General features: G+C 43.9%; 1 long non-coding RNA gene across 1 annotated transcript in view; it reads left to right on the top strand.

Annotated features, from left to right (window-relative positions):
- The window catches only part of LOC116067918, a 51709-nt gene extending 33220 nt beyond the window's left edge, over positions 1-18489 (top strand). Inside the window, exon 3 of the long non-coding RNA XR_004109344.1 lies at positions 18353-18489. This is a non-coding gene — a long non-coding RNA (uncharacterized LOC116067918). The remainder of the gene's footprint in view (positions 1-18352) is intronic.
- Positions 18490-19564: the final 1075 nt, after the last annotated feature.

Genomic DNA, 19564 nt, shown 5'->3' with positions numbered 1-19564 from the left:
TCTCCTCTCCTCTCCTCTCCTCTTCTCTTCTCTTCTCTTCTCTTCTCTTCTCTTCTCTTCTCTTCTCTCCTCTCCTCTCCTGTCCTCTCCTGTCCTCTCCTCTCTTCTTTTCTCTCTCTCTGTCTGTCTCTGTTTCTATCTCTGTCTCTCTCTGTCTTTCTCTCTCTTTTGTGTCCTGAGGCATCAGTGTCTCTTAATATTGACTCAAGTGAATCCCATGATGTGAGTGAAAGCCAAGAAGGAATTCTTTGCTGGGGACAAGTGCTCTACAAAGACTCAGTGTCCCCCCAAAACTCAATATTTTATCTATCTCTTTTGAGTGGATGCATTCTCTTCTTTCCCAAGTCTGTCCAGTGCCATGTTCCTTTTTCTTAGGCAGGTGTCTTGTCACCTTGTGCACAAGGAGTTAATTTACCCAATGGCCTGCAGGCTCTGTGGGTTATTTCATATTTATTTCAATTATACAAGTATCCTGGGCCAGTGTATTTATTTTAAATCACATTATCTGCAGCTTCCAAGCATGTGTCAACAGAAAGAACGGTTTCAATTTAGCAGACTTTGAAATGGTGTGCAGTTTATCCTCACTTCAATTATACCCTCTACAGTAAGTCACGGGCAGCTTCAGGATTATTCAGGACAACGTAATGCTATCTGAAAGCATTGATTTTCCTTCCTCTTCAAGAGCAGTTCACTGAAGGATGCGCTGGAATTTTCTTTAAGGAAACACAAAAATACATTTCTTAACTGTAGCTTCTGAGAAATCTCAATCTTAGCGGGGGTGGGGGGAGCTGGATGAAACTGCGAATGGAGTTTCTGACCGTTAAAGCAGGAGCAGCAAGAGCCAGCTGTAAAGGGGATGACCAGAGTAGGACTCGAATTTCCTACCCTCAAACGATGGGAGATAGAACATGGGGGAGCAGAAGGTCAGAGAATCTTTGTTCTCTTATACTTACGAGGAATTGTTTTTTTAACAAGCCCTGGGCTAGTGGCTGCAGATACAGTGGTTGGACAATAAAGACAGAGCTGGCTTCATGGACACATGAAGTTATCTAAGACCACACACAAGAGGTTCCAGGTTAGTTTAATGTTGGATGGTCACTGTGAGAGTCAGCCCTTTCATGGCCGGGCATGTACCGGGGCAGTATAAAGGGAGGGGGAGTTTATGCTCAGAGCATCAGAAGTTTCATCCATTGGGGTTGCATGGTGGAACAGAGACATTACTATCAATGGAGTGAGTCTTGCATAGACAACCCCAGCTGTTGAGTTTATGAGTACCCAGGTCCTGCCGTGTCCAAAGACATGGTTTCCATCTTTCCCCCTAGTCTCTGGCTCTTACACTCTTTCCAATCCTTCATCCAAGATAGTTCTAAAGACTTGAAGGGAGAGGCATGGGACAGATGTCCCATTGTTGCCTGAGCACTCTTGGCCCTTTGACCAGTTGTGACTTTCTGAATTAGCCACCACCCACAGCACAAAAACAGGCTCACTTTTTCTTTTTCTTTTAATTACCTGTTCTCGCGAGAACTAATCTACTCAAAAGGCCAACATTAATCCCTGCTCAAAGGTGTTTGTTACCTAAATATTTCTCTCTGGACTTCAACTTCAAGGTCCAAGTACTCAATACTGTCATATTGGGGAGTTAAGGATCATGGTTTTGGTGAGGATCAAATACGCTTGAACTGTAGCAATAGGTAACAGAGATCTTGTGTATCCAGGTTCATTGAAGACATCAGAAGCAGACTTCTGAAAGACAGGTTTTATGCATGCAGAATGTTGTAGGGAGATGGATCCACAGAGAGGAACATTGTGTGTAAGGGCCTCCAGGGTAGGAAGTAACTTGGCCTATTAGAATCCAAGGGGAAGACTCTGAGAAAATGAGGATCAAGACAGGATTCTCTTCTCTGCCCAGGATACCAGTGTCTGGATATATTGTCAGATTCATATTAATGGCCCCAATTGGAACACTTGAAATGACCCATGAGTCCATTTTATTATTAATGTCTGGCCCATGAAATAATCTAAACCCCTTAACACTGTAGTGCTCTTGAAGCATGAGGGCTGTATCGAAATCTCTCTCTCAAAATTAAGTAACTTAATTCTAAGTTACTTGAAAGCAAATGATATATAGTAATAACTATTTGGTATTTATTCAGGAATCCACAAGGGGCTGTGTGTGTGGTGGGACATACCTTTAGTTCTAGGACTAAGAAGTGAGAGGCAGGTGGATCTCTGTGAGTTTAAATCCAACCTTGTCTGCATAGTGAGTTTCAGGCTAGGCCAGTCAGACCTACATAGTGAGACCCCCATCTACAAAACAGAGAGAGACAGAGACAGACACAGAGAAACAGACAAGAGAGACAGTGAGTAAGAGAGACAGACAGGGATAGAGACAGAGAGACAGAGAGACAGAGGGCAGACAGAAGACAGAGAGATAGACAGAGACAGTCAGAGACAGAGAGACAAAGAGATAGTCAAAGAGACAATCAGAGAAACAGAGACAGACAGACAGATGGACAGACACAGGCAGGCAGACAGACAGACAGACACACACACACACACACACACAAACACACACTCACACACAGAATGAATCTAGAGGGAAGATATGTGTGTTAGTTCTTTCCATGTTGAGGTGACCACAAGCTACTTGACAGCAGCAGCTTAAGGCAGAAAGGATTCTCTTGGCTCATGAAGCTTTATCCCTTGCTGCAGGGAAGGCATGCCTCAGTTCGCAGCAGTGGAGTCCTGTGGTGGGGCCGTTTCTTATCACTTCAGGGCAGGGCACAGAGACCATTGACCAGAACCAGGACAGACATAGGTTTCGAAGGCCTGTCCAGTCTCTCTCTCTCTCTCTCTCTCTCTCTCTCTCTCTCTCTCTCTCTCTCTCTCTCTCTCTCTCTCTCTGTGTGTGTGTGTGTGTGTGTAGGCAAGTATACAAAACATGAACCTGTGAGGGACATTTTGGATTCAAACCATGAGGACATCACTGCCAGGCTTCCCCCAAGCCTTGGCAGTGTGTCTGTTTTGGTTTGAACAGTTGCATATATTCACGGTGTGTTAATTATGAATCACTTCACTGCTTGTTCTTCTTCAACCTCTTTGACACTTAACAGCAAGACCCCTTGACCCTTTTAGAATTTGCTAGATGTCCCCCTGCAGACTTGCAGTGGCTATGAGTTTACAGTTTGACTCTTTGTCATGGCTCCCCAAGGCTGGAGAGAGCTTCTCCATTAAAGTCCGTTTACAGGTGTGTGTGTGTGTGAGTGTGTGTGTGTGTGTGTGTGTGTAAGATGCCACGCTATCTGTGATGAAGGAAATGAAATCCACTGTACATCAGAAAACCCACTTGACTGAAAGATTTGTAACTTGGGGTCACAGGAAGCAGTGGAACTGGAAGGGCTGAGGGTAAGCAGAGAAGACCCTCTAGTGATGATTATTTAAATAGCCCTGTAAAACCCCATTTAAAAGAAGGCTCATATGTTCACTGAATTGATGTCTGGACACACAGAAGAAATGTGTAAAAACAAACAAACAAATTCAAAAAACAAACAAACAACACAAACAAACAAAACACAAACATACACACACAAAACCAAACCAAAACAGAAAACAGAAAACCTCAACAGATGACCCTTCTCTGGTTCTATGTTCACCATGGTGTTGAGCTGACACCTCACTTTATGGTCTGTTTAAAAACATCAGACAGAGCTGGCTGGCAATCATTAGTATAGGAAATAACTTTGGGCTCGGTGACAGTAGCGGGGCTTAAAATAAGTTTATCAGCAGGACATGGTGGCACACACCTATAATCCCAGCTACTCAGGAGGCTGAGGTAAGAGGATTGTAAGTCTGAGGCTAGCCTGGATAAATTAATGAGACCCTGTCTCAAACGAAACTAGAGTAAACGACAATAAATTGAAGAAGGAGAAAGGATGGGGGAAGGAGGCATCTGGGAACTTAGTGGTAGGCGACTCTCTGTGTCTAATCTTTGACACAGTGGAAAAAAAGTTCTGGAAATCTCTTTTAATTTATTAAAGGGCTCTGTATTTTTTGTCTTGGTAGGGTGTGGTAGGCTCTACTGGTGGTATCCGATTGTGTGTTGTCTCACAGGAAATTTTCTGCTCTAAGAGGTGAGTCCTTGGGCTTCTTGTCTCAGAAGCAGAGCAGCAGGCATTATGGGAAATGGGTGATCCTTCACAGCCCTTCTGGGCTACAAGGCTGTCATGATCATACCTACACCACGCAAGAAGGTCTTAGGCTAGGGTGCAAGGCGAACAAAAGAGAAATTGTTGGGTGTGTTATCTCTGTGAACACACTGCCGGTGGTGGTGGCTGTGGGTGGGCTAGGCCTTGTAAGCTACATGGAGGCCTCATGGGACCTCTGTCCCTTCAAGTAAGTCTTTGCTGGGCACATAAGCTACAAGTACAAAAGGCACTTTTTTCAGGAGCGGCACAAATCAAAGAAGAAGACAAATACTGCGAGAAGTGTCTGGGTGACATTAGCTTGACGTTGCTGCCGAAGGACTTCAGCAATGTGAAGAAGTACTTCCAGGTCACTCGTCTATGGCTCACATCCAAGTGTGCCTGCCTCTTTTCTGTCAGAAGAACACACACTTGGTAGAGATCTGGATGAACAGAGTGATGGGGTTAAGAAACTAGACTGGGCCTAACAGGGACCAGAGAAGTCAGTTCCTAAGAGCCAGGTGTTTGGTCAGGAAAAAATAATCCACATCATCTGAGAGACCCAAGGCTACCAAGAAGTTACAGTGGTTGGGATACAGAGAAGTTGTATGCATGACAAAGGTTGTTTATGTTGAGCCTGGAGTCCTACCAGTGTGGCCTTCTCTGTGGCCCAAGCTGAGCAGAAAGGGCTCCCACCACTGCACTGAAATCCACGAGATTGACAAGATTGGTCAGGGCTACCTTACTGATGGCAGGCTGATCAAGATCAATGTCTGCAATGGCCACGACTTGTTTGGCAGGAGTATCAATCCACTTGGTGGCTTCCGTCACTGAGATGAGGTGAGCAAGGACTCTTGTCATGCTGAAAAGGCTGTGTGGTGTTCTTGCTTACAAAAGACTGGGAGCCTTAACATTTCAAAGGCGGGTCGGAGCTTCATGGAATGCTCACTGACCTCAACTGTTGAAGTCTCTGATGTGGCCTGATGGTCTGCTGGAGGTTGACTGCATAGTGATTTCTAGAAAGAGACATGGAAACATACATTGAACAGCCTGTGGTAGCTTTGAAGAGACACTCCACTCAGGAGCCTCTTCTTCGTTTGTGTCTTTGTTCTATCCATATATCTTAATATTTTGGTTTTTTTTCCTACCCCCATACCCATAACTGGGTGCGGTAAGTTTTCTGTAGAAAGAAGAAAGCCTTACCTTTAAGAACCATGGGAAACTCCACACACTTCAGGAAAGGGAAACTCTCCTTTTAAAACTAATTATCAAAGTTTCACACAAAGGCGAATGACTTCTGAGGGGAGTCAGACATAAAAAATTGCAAGTGTTACTCAGAGAGAATTATTCTAATGGGATGCAGCTGATCCCAAGCCCAAATCCTATACCCTGCAACCTCAGTACATATCTTTCTTGTCAACTACGTTCTCCTGTAATCTCACTTCAAAATGCCACTTAAGAACATCTACTTTACGGGTGTTACTTGGTGACTGCTTGCTTGAACCTTAAGAGATGAACCTATGCAAAGAATTTAGTAGCCATGGGAAGCCGGCAGGTGCTTTTGAGACATATGAGATCTCTGGCACTTCCTTCTTTGTCTACGCCTGTGGTTCTCAACCTTCCTAATGCTTCGACCCTTTGATGCCTTTATGTTGTGGTGATCCCCCCCCCATAAAATTATTTTTGTTGTTATTTTATAGCTGTAGTTTTGTTATTATTATGAATTGTGATGTAGATATTTTTGGAGACAGGTTTGCCAAAGGGGCCACAGCCCACCAGTTTGTGTGAAAGGCCTGGCTAATCATTGCATGGAGGAAATATCTTCCTAGCTGGAATATATACCTACCTGGTGGCTTTGTTTTAGTCATCAATTCACTTCCTCAGTCTATAAAACCTTATGAAATGCTTGCTATGTACCAGATTCTATAGAACTAATGATAGATTAGCGATTCTCACAACTCCTACAGTGTGAGAGTTTAAAAATGTGCCTCGTGTTAGAAAGAGAAGTGCCTTTAAGGAAATGACCCAGCGCTGAGTAGGTCCTGAAGGCAGACGGATCTTTGCCTGGACCCTCTTGAAGAATGAGCCATAGGCTTTTGTTTCTTGGCATCATCAGATTAGAACATATGAAGGGTTAATATGTTGTGCATGTGATGTTCATGTTGACAAACAATGCATCTCATGGATGGGAAAGAGTCGCTTTGTCTGCCCTGCCATTTATTAAACAAAACCACTGTGTAGGAAAAGCAATGGGGCTTTCCACACAGGTGAGGTTTAAACCATGGAGGTGGTGATGGGAAACTGGGTAATGAGGCCATTGCAGCCAGTAAGAGGATGGTAAGAAGAATGAACGTATGGAAAACACGCAGTGGAAAGACATCAGGGACATTCAGAGTCTTAACCAGGTCAGGCTCCTGGTTGTCCCCAATTGTAGAAGTCCAATACTCCTTTCTTACCACCTTAGCAGGAATCCAGAGATAAGACTTTGTTCTTGGCTCTGAGTTTCAGAAGGAACAGATCACACGGAACTGCTCATTCTGCAGATTTCCCAGGTGTACAGGCCATTGCCTGCTGTTTGGAGAGCTGTTCTCTCCCTCACACTGCTCGGGTTTGTTCCGTAGGGTTGATTGCTACAGGCTCTTGCCCCCATGGCCTCTGGTAGATGTGTCTAATGCAAGGTGCTGAGACTATTTCTGGAGGTAAGAGGATAGACACGGGATGCTCCTATCCCCACTTCTCCTTATTTCTGGTGACATCTGGTAGACCATCTGCATTGCACCTATCAGCCCCATTCCCAGTAGGCAGCACCTCCCTCTGGCCCCACCTGTAAGGGCTCTAGGGACCCTCCCTGTGCCCTCTCTAGTCTTCAGTTCCAGGATATTAGCTGCTTGCTGTAGCTCTCTAAGCTGTCCCTGGTGATGCCCATTGGTCCCCAGTGACCATTCAGAGTCTCCCATGGCTCTGCTGCCCCTTCTCCGTGTCCCATTGCCCCAGTTTGCCTTAAGCTCTGATTTCCTGCCTAGATGCTGGATGATCCCCTGGAGTTGTTGGGAGAGCTGATGAAAAAGGAGAGATAGGTGGGGTTTGGCTGAGGGAAGTAGAGGTAGAGGGTGTGTGTGTGTGTGTCTGTGTATGTGTGTGTGTGTACACCAGCAGATGTTTCTCTAACACTCTACATAGTCATTTGAGCAGTTAATCCTGAGAATATCAGAATTCTCATTCTCAAAACACACATAGAAAGGGGAAAAATCTGAAGCCTTGACTTTATATTTGGGTCATCCTTTAAGGAAAAATATTGCCTCCTGCTTAATTTTAGTTTTTTTCTCCCTATACTTTTCTAAAAGAGGAAGCAAATTTCCAGGGTCTCAGGGTCAGAAGGTTCAAGTGTTTTCTGTGGAGGATCTCAAGCAACTTGCCTAATATGTCTGCTAAACACACTTGCCAAACTGACCCTTCTCTAGGAATGGATTTTTTTTATTTTCAGTGGGATGATTTGTCCAGGTGGAAGTTTGTGGTTCAGCTTCTAGGAGCCGGAGGGGGTAGCATCTTTAGGCCATATACCTTTGACAAATAGCAAAGGCTATCCCTTTGGCCAACAGTTCAGTGGCCTTGTCTGTGCTCCTAGACCCAACTTTTTGTAGAAACCCTATGTCATCTGTCTGTGGGACCTTCCTAAGTCTTTAATACAGGATGGTATCTTGGCCTCTGCATCACCTCATTGTCCAAATTTCATCCATGGGAACACAAAAACACAGGCATCTCACTTCAATCCTGTGTAAGAATTGTAAAGACTAAGTCTCAGCTGCCTTGAAGATCAGCTAGTGCAAATGTTTCACTTTGCAGAGAAGGATGTTGAGGCGCAGAATGGATGCTGGCTGCCTAGGAACTCCCAGATCATCCTGCATCTGCTAGGTTGTGGCGAATGTTAACATCTTTCACTCCTACCTGCATAATCACATCTACATTTTAAATGATTTTTAGGTCTGAGAGTAGAAGTCACTTCCGAACAGAAGTCTACTTGTGCCTACAGCTTCATCTCTCCATGCATATTCCTTGTATAAAAATGTCAAAAATCTATTTTGGGGTTTTGCAGAAGAGAACTCTTTCCGAACGATGCTTGAACTGTTAAATATCAACCCAAATCTCGTTTTGGGGGTGCTCTAACGAAAGTGGATTAAGGCTGAGATTTTCCAGAAGCTTGGACTCACACCAGTGAAGTGCTTCTAATCACTCTGCGTCATCATCCTAAGCAGTCTGCTGTCATTATTTAGAAGGACCATGTACCACGGTCGAGAGAGTCATCGACCAGAATTCTTGTTAACAAAACAAATTTAGAAGAAAACAAAACAAAACAATCTGTATCATTGGTTTCATTAAACATGGGGTTCGTCTTCTTGAGAAAGACATCTCCCCTCCCCCTTCCTGTGGCTTCTTCTTTCTCCAGTTCCCTGAAAGAGAAAATAAATTTGTAGATCTCAGGGTAGGTTTTCTGCCTGGGCTTCCAAGCGACAGGCTTGGATACTTGAGAGACACTGATCTGTCCCCATTGTCCCCATTCTTCCCTTCTGGTAGGAAGAGACTCTTTATTTAATACATCCAAGCTTAGGATAGATCACCTGTGAGATCATTTGGCAGGTAAGTGGGCAACCAAGACCATCCCTATCTGTCCTTTCCTTGTGAGATTCCAAGAAGCATTAGTGAGGACGCAGGCGGGAAAGTTTCCAGTCTGTGTCTTTGCATGAATTTAATCATCTCCGTCAGAATCCTTAAGGAATTACAATAACAGAGATTCATTCATAATTCACAATTTCCATTATCTTCTTTCTACATCTAGTGTGGGGGGTAAAATTTATGGCTTCATTTACATTGTGTTCTATGAATAATAGAAGAAATACAGTAAAGGCCCGTGGAAATGCTCTAGCTGCAGAGGCACTTCGAAGCGCATCTGCATCACAATGGCTTCCTGGCTCAGCTCGGAATCTGCCAGCCTGCAGCTGCGCAGGGAGCGTTTCAAAGGGGCCATCCTCATTATACAAAGTCTTCTCTTTCTTTGAACTTCAAAGCAGAAAGGAGAGACCTTAAATGATATGGGGTAGGTAAGTGATGAAACTGTTAAGTTCAGGTATAAAATATCATCAATTAGGAGTATGGGGGAAACAGCCATTCAGAGGAGTAAGCATGTTTGCTTGGAACGCAGGCTGGCAGGCACACGGTCAGATCTGAGCTTTAGGTTTCTTTGAGCTTTGGGGGCCTTAAGGGTAATCTAGTGCAAAGCCTTCCTTCTGCAGTTGGGGAAACCAAGGCACAAAGAAACAGACTTCTTCAATGTTCTGTATTAGAACAGAGAGAGGGCCCGGAGCAGCCAGCCCCTCCCTCCAATCACATTACCTTTTGTTTTGAACTCAAAGTACCTGGCGCTGTGTCAGGGCAATAAAGCTCACAGTAATCCTCTTGCTGAGGGATTCCACACCCCCCACCGGTTTTTTTTTTCCAAACCTGGAGCAAAGATGTTGCCAAAGATCCCCCCCCCACCCCCCGCCAGCCCCAAGTAATAATCTTCCTCAATTGAAAATCTGCACTGAAAAAAAAATTGAGATTTGAAGAAAGACATTTGGTATACTTCTCCAATGAAGTAAATTTCAATTTTCTTTTTTATCAAGGAAGGGCAGTAAGGCTGATGTAAACCCGTCAATGGTCGATTTCTCTTCTTCTGGTATCTAGAAGCAGTCCTAGCTATCTGCAAACAACAACAACACAAAACAAACCAAAACCAAAACCAAAAAAAAAGCAAGCCATTTTTGTGCAGAATGGCCTGTTCCTTGAGTCAGCCACTCCCCAGCCATCATAGAGGACAACTGAAAAAAGCCCCTCATCCAGAGGCTCAGGGTGTTGTTATTCAAAAGTTACATATAATTGTTAGCCTTTGCTTACAATTTGTGGTGGGTCATGAAGAGTGGTTTCCAAAACCATTCTGTCCATCAGCTCCTTTCCTGGACAGCTGCCTTCTGCTTCTGCTACATATTTTTGGAAAACAACAACAACAACAAAGTCATGGGAAAACAATGTCATGTAAAGGTTTTAGAAAGGTTTTGGTTTCCTACTGAAGACTCACGAGCACCTTCTGACTGTAGTGTTATTAAAGTGACTCAGATTCCAAGTTAGTGTGGAGGCCTTTTGTATTTGGAAAAAGGGCAAGCAATATTAGTAGGCAAAATGCATACAGCTTCAACAGCTCTGTGCTTCACGGGCACACATTCTCTGTGATCCAACACATCTAATACATTTAGTCACGCACAATAAAAACCAAACAAAAGAGTCAACCATCGGCCTTTTACTGTCCTCCGCTTCCCACCCCAGCTTTCAGGGATTCCTCGGGTTAGGCACAGCAAAACTGAACACTGTTTTCTTCCCCCACCAAGGACTGGGAAAACCCAAAAGCACGTTTACTATGGTGAGGGGAGAGAAAGAGCACCCTGCATTGCTTCCCTTTGTGTGCTAAGGGCTTACCCTCTTTATTCTGCAAAGTGTAACACGAAGTCAGGATGGCCTCTTCCAGGGAGAATCCTAGGAGGGTGTGTACCAAGACCCAAGAGTTAAGCTAACAACAGCATACCTGAATTTTTATAGTTTATAAAGTAACCAAGATTCAGTAATCAGACCTTCTAGGATCTATGCAGGAAACCACAGCTTCTCCAATTTTCAGCATCTGTTTTTGCTGCTGCTGTTGTTGTTTGTTTTGTTTTTTTACACACCAGTTTGTTATTCAATTACAAGAGCTGTCTGTTAAGCTTAGGAGGAAGGGTAGACTTTTGATCCTAACTTGTGAGACTTGAAGGTTAAAGAAACTGATGGTTGTCTCTCCTCCTGACTTAAACTAACCAATAGACTTGCACTATAATGGGATGGGGGCTGGGCTTGATGTGGAATTACATTTATATATTTTTTTCTGGTCTCTGTTTTTGATTTTAAATCTAGATATAAATTTCTGTTTGTTGAATTCTTTGATACTTCTGAAAGAGCATTGGGTCTGACAAAAGCTTTATCTTAGAGAGAGAAAAGAGAAAGTTTCTACATGGTGGAGTGAGGCAAACTTTAGTTTTCTCTGGGTCATTTCATTTTTTATTTTTAATTATTTATTTTATTTGTTTGATGGTACTGAGACTTAGAAACAGGGTCATGTGGATACCACACAGCACTGCATGGCTGGGCGAGTGGCATGTCCAGATCTCTTCCTCCCTGATGGGGTTTGAGTCGCGGCGGGAAGCGTCTGCAGACACCAGGCCCAGGCAGTTCCACGTGTAAGAGGTTTAATTGGAAGGGGGTAGGGGGGTAGCAGCGCAGGAAGAGAGAGGGGAGAGAGAGAAGAAAAAAAGAGAAAGATGGAGGAAAGTACATATATATATATATGTCGTGACGTAGCAGTCCAGGTAAAGGTGGGAGCTGAACCCAATGGATTCTGGGAATATGGTGGCCGTTGCCCTGGCGACAGGTCTGTGGACCCACCCCATATCTGCCGCAGGTTCTGGATGCTAACACTCCCTGTCCCAAACATGGCTCCACTGTGTTACACAGGCAGGCCTTGGACATGACTCCCTCTTCAGCCTGGAGTAGCTGAGATGATAGCCCCAAATATAGCCTGTTGAGTCCAATAATGACACTTGTTTATATGTTTTCGGGATGATCCTTTGGCACTGGACAGCTAATAGGTGTACCTTTCCCTGAGGAGGGCTACCACTCTCACTCCAAGCCTCACTTGGTTGCCTGTAGTTCTTTGTGACAAGGCCTCCTGGGCTTTTCCTCATTGAGTTTGGTGTCCTCCTTATTCAGCTCACATTTGGGTGGTCACACTGGGGAGATTCTACGGGTGTAGCTTCTATATGTGGAGACACAGTCTCACAGTAACGTTCCTGATCCTCTGGCTCTTACAAACTTACCATTTTGCCTCCTCTTTTGCAATGTTCCCTGAGCCTTAGGTGCAAGAGCATTTGGGAGATGTATCCATTGGGACTGCAGCTGCTATTTTAAACTTCCCCTTGAAGTCTTCCATGCCAACAGACAAGTCCGCACATGGTGACTTTCAGTTTGCTGAGGCTTCAGGAGGGTGAATGTGATACTCATATTGAGGAGCAGTATTTCTAGAAAGGTACTTACTCCTTTCAGCCCCTGTTTCTGTAAGGGAAAAAATGCCATGCCCAGGAGCAGCCCTGGATATTTCTTCCTATGTATTTTACCTGTATCTACTTGGCCATGCCTTCCTTTTCCCACTCAATTCTATATCCCACCCAAGCTCTTCTGTGCAGCTGCTGACACACGCCTTTAATCCTAGCATTTGGGAAACAAGCAGACCTCTGTGGGTTCAAGGTAAGCCTGGTGTAAATCAAGTTCTAGTAAGCCAGCTAACACCACAATCAGACCCTGTTTCCAGGAAGGAAAAGAAGAAGAGGAAGAGGAAGAAGAGGGAGAAAAGGTCTTCCATGTGGTAGATCCCTTGTTATCACTAACAAGTCTTCTACAGTGTGATATACTATGATTTATCTATTTAGTCATGGATAGACATTTTGAGTCATTCTTAGCTTTGGAGTATTGTGAACATTGATGTTATGAATATTCAGGAAAATTCATATACTTACTATCTGTGGTGAATGAAACCATAGCAAACAAAGAAACAACAAGGGGAGAGGGTCATTTTTTTATGTTCCTGGGAACTTCCTTGGCAGTTCCTTGTTGATTCTGTGTATGTCCATCAAGCAGCTGTACTCAGCTAGGATGGAAGATTCAAGATGCCCCCCCACCACCACATACAAGTGGATGTTGGTATTGGTATTCAGTGGACGCAACTAGCGTTTCTTCCACATGGTCTTATTCTCTGGTTAGAGTAGACAGCTTCCCTTTAAGATAGTCTCAGGGTAGTGTTCCAAGAGAGTAAGCAAAGCTTTAAGACATCTTGATGTCAAGCTCTGGAAACACACCCAGAGCATGCAGCTAGCCCAAATTTCAAAGTTTGGGAAACAGAGAACATCTTTGGAGAAAAGGAGCTGCCAAACACTGTGGCTATGTTTAAAACAAAGTGACAATGTTTTCTGTGATGATCTTAACCCTTCTATTGAGATCACTCTCTGGAGTGGCTTTCTGCATCATAGGCTGGGAGATAGTGTAAAATAACTTTCTCTGGCAACTGCTCATTTTTAACTCCCATAGGCATGCCTGAGAGTTGTATATCTACCATGTCTTTGCCAACATTTTAAAAGATATCTTAGTTAAGAATGAACCAGTGGAAAAAAAAAATAAAAAAAAAAAAAAAAAAAAAAAAAAAAAAAAAAAAGAATGAACCAGTGTATTAATATAACCAAGGAGTAAGCTGGTCCTAATAGACACATATATTTCCAAGTATATTTTGTATAAGATCAGATAAAACAACAACAGAAACCAAAACCAAAGTCCCCTAAACCTCCCTTAACCCTCCATCCTCCTCTGGTCTGTAAAGGTTAGCCAGTCATCGGGAAGATAGATGCTAGGCAATTTCAGTCTCTCTTTGAGTCCATAGTCTATGACCATAATTTAGCTTTAAAAGGTCTTCCATCAAGAACCCAAGACCAGGAAGCTCACAGCCCTAGGAGTAAGCCTCCAGAATCTATTGTTAAGTGAGTGTGGTATCAAACAGCCTTTGGAGTCTGTACTTCTACATCCATAGATTAGTGCAGCTCCAAGTTCTCTTCAGAGAAGTGTCTTTTTGTAGCAGACAGCAGTTAATATAGATCCTTGCAGCTGGTCAAATTATAGAGGAAAAGTGTCTGTGGAGTGTTCAGGTATATGTGGAACATCAACGCCACATCACTTCTCCTGAGGCTCAGCGGACATTGGGAAAGTGGGACAGAAAGACTGTAAAAGCCAGAGAGCAGGGAGGCCCAGAGTTAAACTATGTCTTGTGGACATGGAAGGACCTCTATACTCATAAAATTATGGATTTGTGGCTTGCACAAGACCTCTATAAGATCAAGCAAGTAAAGATTCTAGCATGAATGAGGGAGGGACACATATTCCCTACCCCGAATTATGGTTTGTATATGCCCAGCCCAAGAAGTGGCACTATTAGAAGGTGTGGCACTGTTAGAGTAGGTGTATCACTGTGTGTGTGTGGGGGGGGATTTAAGACCCTTATCAAAGCTGCCTGGAAGTCAGTATCCTGCTAGCAGCCTTCAGATAAAGATGTAGAACTCTCAGGTCCTCCTGAACCATGCCTGCCTGGATGCTGCCATGTTCCTGCCTTGATGATAATGGCTTGAACCTCTGAACCTGTAAGCCAGCCCCAATTAAATGTTGTCCTTATAAGAGTTGCCTTGGTCATAGTGTCAGTTCACAGCAGTAAAACCCTAAGATACCACCCCCCTCACCTGTAGGTGAGAGGATATTGGTATTTGATGGCTATTAGGAGATATAGTCCCTGGTAGGTTGAAAGTGCCCATGTGCATATGGAGAGCACTAGTTGGTCTCAGTGAGTTATTACAAACAAAAAGACTACCTGAAGTTAGGAGAGGGATGTGGTGATGGACTGGAGTTAGGGGGAGCTGGAGAGGGAGGGTAGAGGTGAATGGATAAGGAAAATACTGAATGTAAACACATGGAATTTCCAGCCACAGAGAATGAAGCCCTATTATTTGCACTAAATGAATACAGCTGGATGGAGGTACTGATATTAAATGAATTAAATCGGCATGAGAAAGACAAATACTTTTTCTCTCATTTGTTGTTTCAAGACTTTATATAGTCACATGAAACCATGTATTAGATGGTACAAGGCGAAAATGTTCAAGGAAACAAAAGGAATAAGCAGAGAAAAAGGGAGGAGAGGAGAAAATATGCTCAACATATACGATACATGTCCAAAGTTACAAATTAAATAACTTTTTTAGAATTTATTTTTATGAATATGGGTGATTTGCATGCTTCTCTGTCTGTGTATGCATGCATGTGAAATGGGTGAGTCTGATACTGCTCATATATCTAATGCTAACCTACTGGCTTTTCAAAAAGTGGTTGCCCCGACAAGTCGACACTCACGGACACCTAATGATGCTATGTAACCTTGCTCCTTAATTTAGAATTGTTGAATACAGATGCTTACAGCCTGTATCTGCACAGAAGAGATGTAGGCAGAGCTTTGGTTTCTGGGCTTGGGGTCTGAGGCAGAGACCAAGGGGAGAAGAGGAGAGAGGAGAAGAAGGATGAAGATGCTATGGGGTTGATGGATCATGAGTGCATGGCCATGAGGACTGGCCAGTTGGAGCAGGAGCCGTCTGGGCAGAATATGTGATATCTCAGGGTCATTGATGGGGAAGTAGACAAGGTAGCGTAAGGGTTGGCATCTGCCCAGCTCTAGTGTTTTTAAGGCATATTATAAATCTAAAGGTTTTGAGTCTTTTATTTGAGAACAAGATAACCTAAGGTGGGGTAGAAACTCCCACTTAATATTTATTACAACATATATGCAGTACCCCAGGAGACCAAGAGAAGCCATTGGATCATCTGGAGCTGGAGTTGCAATTGTGAGTTGTATGTGGGTGCTGGGAACTAAACCTGGGTCCCCTGGGAAAAGCAGCTGATGTCCTTAACTGCTGAGCCATCCCCCCAGCCCTGTAAATGCAAATTTTAAAAAAAGGGAGTATTCACACTACAGCTCTTGTAATCTACCTGCCCACATGTGCATAGCTAGGGTTGCGTATTAGCCCGTGTACACCGCAGTTTGGAAATTTTAAAGCACAACTTTAAGGTCAGGAGCCTTTGCCTGAGCCTTCATTAGCCTGTACAGTACCAGTAAAACCTGTATGCCTGCTGGTGGCTGCCTGCCTACGAACCTTTGCCTAGAGTGAATGAAGTCTATTGTTCGACTGCACGTCCTTGTATTCTCTTCAGCCACCCATCCTTGTGTGACCCTTCCTTTTATGTCAGTGCTTCTCAACCTTCCTAGTGCTGTGATCTTTTAATACAGTTCTTTATGCTGTGGTGACCCCCAACCACAACATTATTTTTGTTGCTACTTTATAACTGTAATTATGCTACTGCTATGAGCTGTAATGTAAATATCTGTGTCTTTCCATGGTCTTGGGAGATCCCTGTGAGAGGGTAATTTGACCCCCATAAGTTGTAACCCACAGGTCAAGGACCACTGCTCTAAGCCCACACTCTTTTCCTGTGCCACATATTAGTATGGAGATGAATTATAAGATCCTGGAGTCACATGGACCTGATCTGAAGTCAAAGGATGCTTTTTTTTTTTTTTTTTTTTTTTTTTTTTTGAGACAGGGTTTCTCTGTATAGCCCTGGCTGTCCTGGAACTCACTCTGTAGACCAGGCTGGCCTAGAACTCAAAAATTCACCTGCCTCTGTCTCCCAAGTGCTGGGATTAAAGGTGTGCGCCACCACCACCCTGCAGGATGCCTTGATTTATTGTGTTTACCTGGGGACCTCTCCTCTGAGTGGTTTCCTTAGCTGTGAAATGGGAATACTTGCGGTACTTTACCTAGGGGAAGACTATATGCATAATGCTACATAGAATTCTCAGGGGCATTAAAAAATGGGGTACAGAGCTAAACAAAGAATTCCCAACTGACAAATATTGAATGGCTGAGAAGCACCTAAAGAAATGTTCAACATTCTTAGTCATCAGGGAAATGCAAATCAAAACAACCCTGAGATTCCACCTCACACCAGTCAGATTGGCGAGGATAAAAAAACTTAGGTGACAGCAGATGTTGGAGAGGTTGTGGAGAAAGAGGAACACTCCTTCATTGCTGGTGGGATTGCAAGCTGGTACAACCACTCTGGAAATCAGTTTGGCAGTTCCTCAGAACAAAATACCCACGGAAGGAGTTGCAGAAACTTAATTATGGAGCAGAGACTGAAGGAAGGACAAGCCAGCCTGATATAGCTGTCTCCTGAGAGACTCTGACAGTACCCGACTAATACAGATGTAGAAACTCACAGCCATCCATTGAACTGAGTACAGGGTCCCCAATGAAGGAGTTAGAGAAAGGACCAAAGGAGCTGAAGGGTTTGCAGCACCTTAGGATGAACAACAATATGAACTAACTAGTACCCTCAGAACTCCCAGGGACTCAACTACCAACATGGTGGGACTGATTGTTCTGACAGCATGTGTATAGTAGAGGATTGCAAAGTCGATCATCAATGGGAGGAGAGGCCCTTGGCCCTGTGAAGGTTCTGTGCCCCAGTGTAGGGGAATGCCAGGGCCAATAAGTGGGAGAGAGTGGGGTGGCAAGCAGCTGGAGGGGGGAGGCAACAGGGATTTGTTCTTGTTTTTTGTTTTTGTTTTTTTTTTTTGAGGGGAAACTGGGAAAGGAGAAATCATATGACATGTAAATAAAAAATATCTGAAAGAAAAAAAAAGAAATAAAAGTTGACAGTTGAGAAAGAAATCCATAGCTTGAACTTAGTTATCTCTACTGCCTCTCAAATGTCACTAAAAGGATCCTTTAAGAGGGGTAAGGTGGTGACTGTTTTTGTTTTGAGTGGATGGGAGAGAAGATGGCAGAGACATATGGGGAGCAAGGACCAGATAACCAGGACAGCAAGTAGTGCAGTATGGAGCCCTGATCCTGGAGGTAGAGAATAAAAATCCAGCCTGATTAAACTACAGATCTAAGGGCTTAGGGCAAAATGAGATAAAGTAGTAGTTACAGTCCAGGAGGACTTACTGAACATATGTAAGAACAGTCACATAGTGGAATGTGAGGCACACATGTGTGACTCCTCTCAGTTTGGGCTATAGAGTAAGATGACCTCATGCCTCCAAACCAGACCAAAATAGAGCTGTCCAACAAGAAGATGACACTAGATTCCAATTTCCTTTCCCATGGTCTCAGCTGGCGACTGTCACCTCTTCATCCCCATGCAAGTTCAGGAGCTTATTACTCAGTGAGGTTCAGCTATTGGGATTAGGGACCCCTACCATTCTTGAGGGATCACTTTTTAGTTTGCTTTTTATTGTGATAAACCCATGACTAAAAGTAACTTCAGGAGGGAAGGGGTTACTTGGCAGAAGGGAAGTAAGGGCAAGAACTCAAGCTGGAACAGAGTCAGGCACCAGGGAGGAAGGCTGGCGATTGGCTTGTTCTCAATGGCTTCCTCAGCTTTTGTTTTTTTCTACATCCTAGGACTGTGTGCCCAGGAGTGGCACTAGCCACTGTGAGCTCCCACATCGCTACCAATCAAGAAAGTGATCCACAGAAATGTTCACAGGCCAATCGAATGGAAACAATTCCTAAATAAAGAGTCCCTCCTCCCATGTGAATGCAGTTTGCATCAACATGGCAAACACTAACTGGCTCAGCAATCCTCCTGAAAACACAGGGTGTGAAGAATGAGTACCGCATTCATTCAGCTTCTGAAGTGACGCTCTGAGCTGGTCTAGGACAGGAGCTTCGTTTGGACAGAAACTTGGTCTGGTCTGATCTGTGTACATCTGATAAAGGAAGTACTCAAACCTGGTCAGGTGAAGATCACAATCAGTACCTGCCTCTTGGAGCTGCCAATCTGTTTTCCCCCTTTCTTCCCTCCCTCCCTCCTTCCCTCCCTTCCTCTGTTCTTCCTTCCCTCCATCCTTCTTTTCTTTTTTCTTTCTTCTGACAAGGTTTCATTCTTTAGCACAGGCTAGCTTCAAACTCACAGGAATCCATCTGTCTTAGCCTCCCTGATGCTAGGCCTGGAGGTGTTAAGTTGTCCCACAGAGCGGGCTTTATACTCTTTTTATAAGAGCATTTTGAAATATGTATGAGTGTTTTGCCTGCATGTGTGTATATAGGTCATGCTTGCCTTTGATGAGGTCAGAAGGGGATGTAACTCTCTGGAACTAGAGTGACAGAAAGTTGTGAGCCATCTTGTGGGTACTGAGGCCAGAACCTGTGTCCACTGCAAGAGCAGTAAGTGTTCTTAAATGCTGAGCTGTCTCTTCCTGCCCTAATACAGCAGGCAACTGTGTTATCATATTTAATAGAAATCTTAATTGACGGCTGGAAGGGAACAGAATAGTAACGAAAGACCAGTGTAGTAAAAATAAAAAAACAATTTAAAAGGAAAACGAAACAAAACAAAATCCTGATTGCTGTGGCATCTCCAACTCAAGAACAGGGAAGTTTCCCAAAAGAGGCACACAGGAAATAGAATCACAATAATTACAAGTGGCATGCAGAGAACACCTTAACAGACAGGATTTAGTTGAACAAAAATTCAACCAAGCAAATAGCTTAGAAGGTGGAGTGAAAAAGGCAAAGAAATTTGAAGTAAGACCATCTAGAATCTGGGGTGGTTCGGATGAGACACGTCCCCCACAGGCACAGCGTCTGAATGCTTGGCTCCCAGAAGGGGGC

Source organism: Mastomys coucha, unplaced genomic scaffold (genome assembly GCF_008632895.1).
Source record: "Mastomys coucha isolate ucsf_1 unplaced genomic scaffold, UCSF_Mcou_1 pScaffold22, whole genome shotgun sequence".
Classification (NCBI taxonomy): Eukaryota; Metazoa; Chordata; class Mammalia; order Rodentia; family Muridae; genus Mastomys; species Mastomys coucha.
Note: the sequence above shows the minus strand (reverse complement) of the source record. Positions and strands in the feature narration are given on the sequence as shown.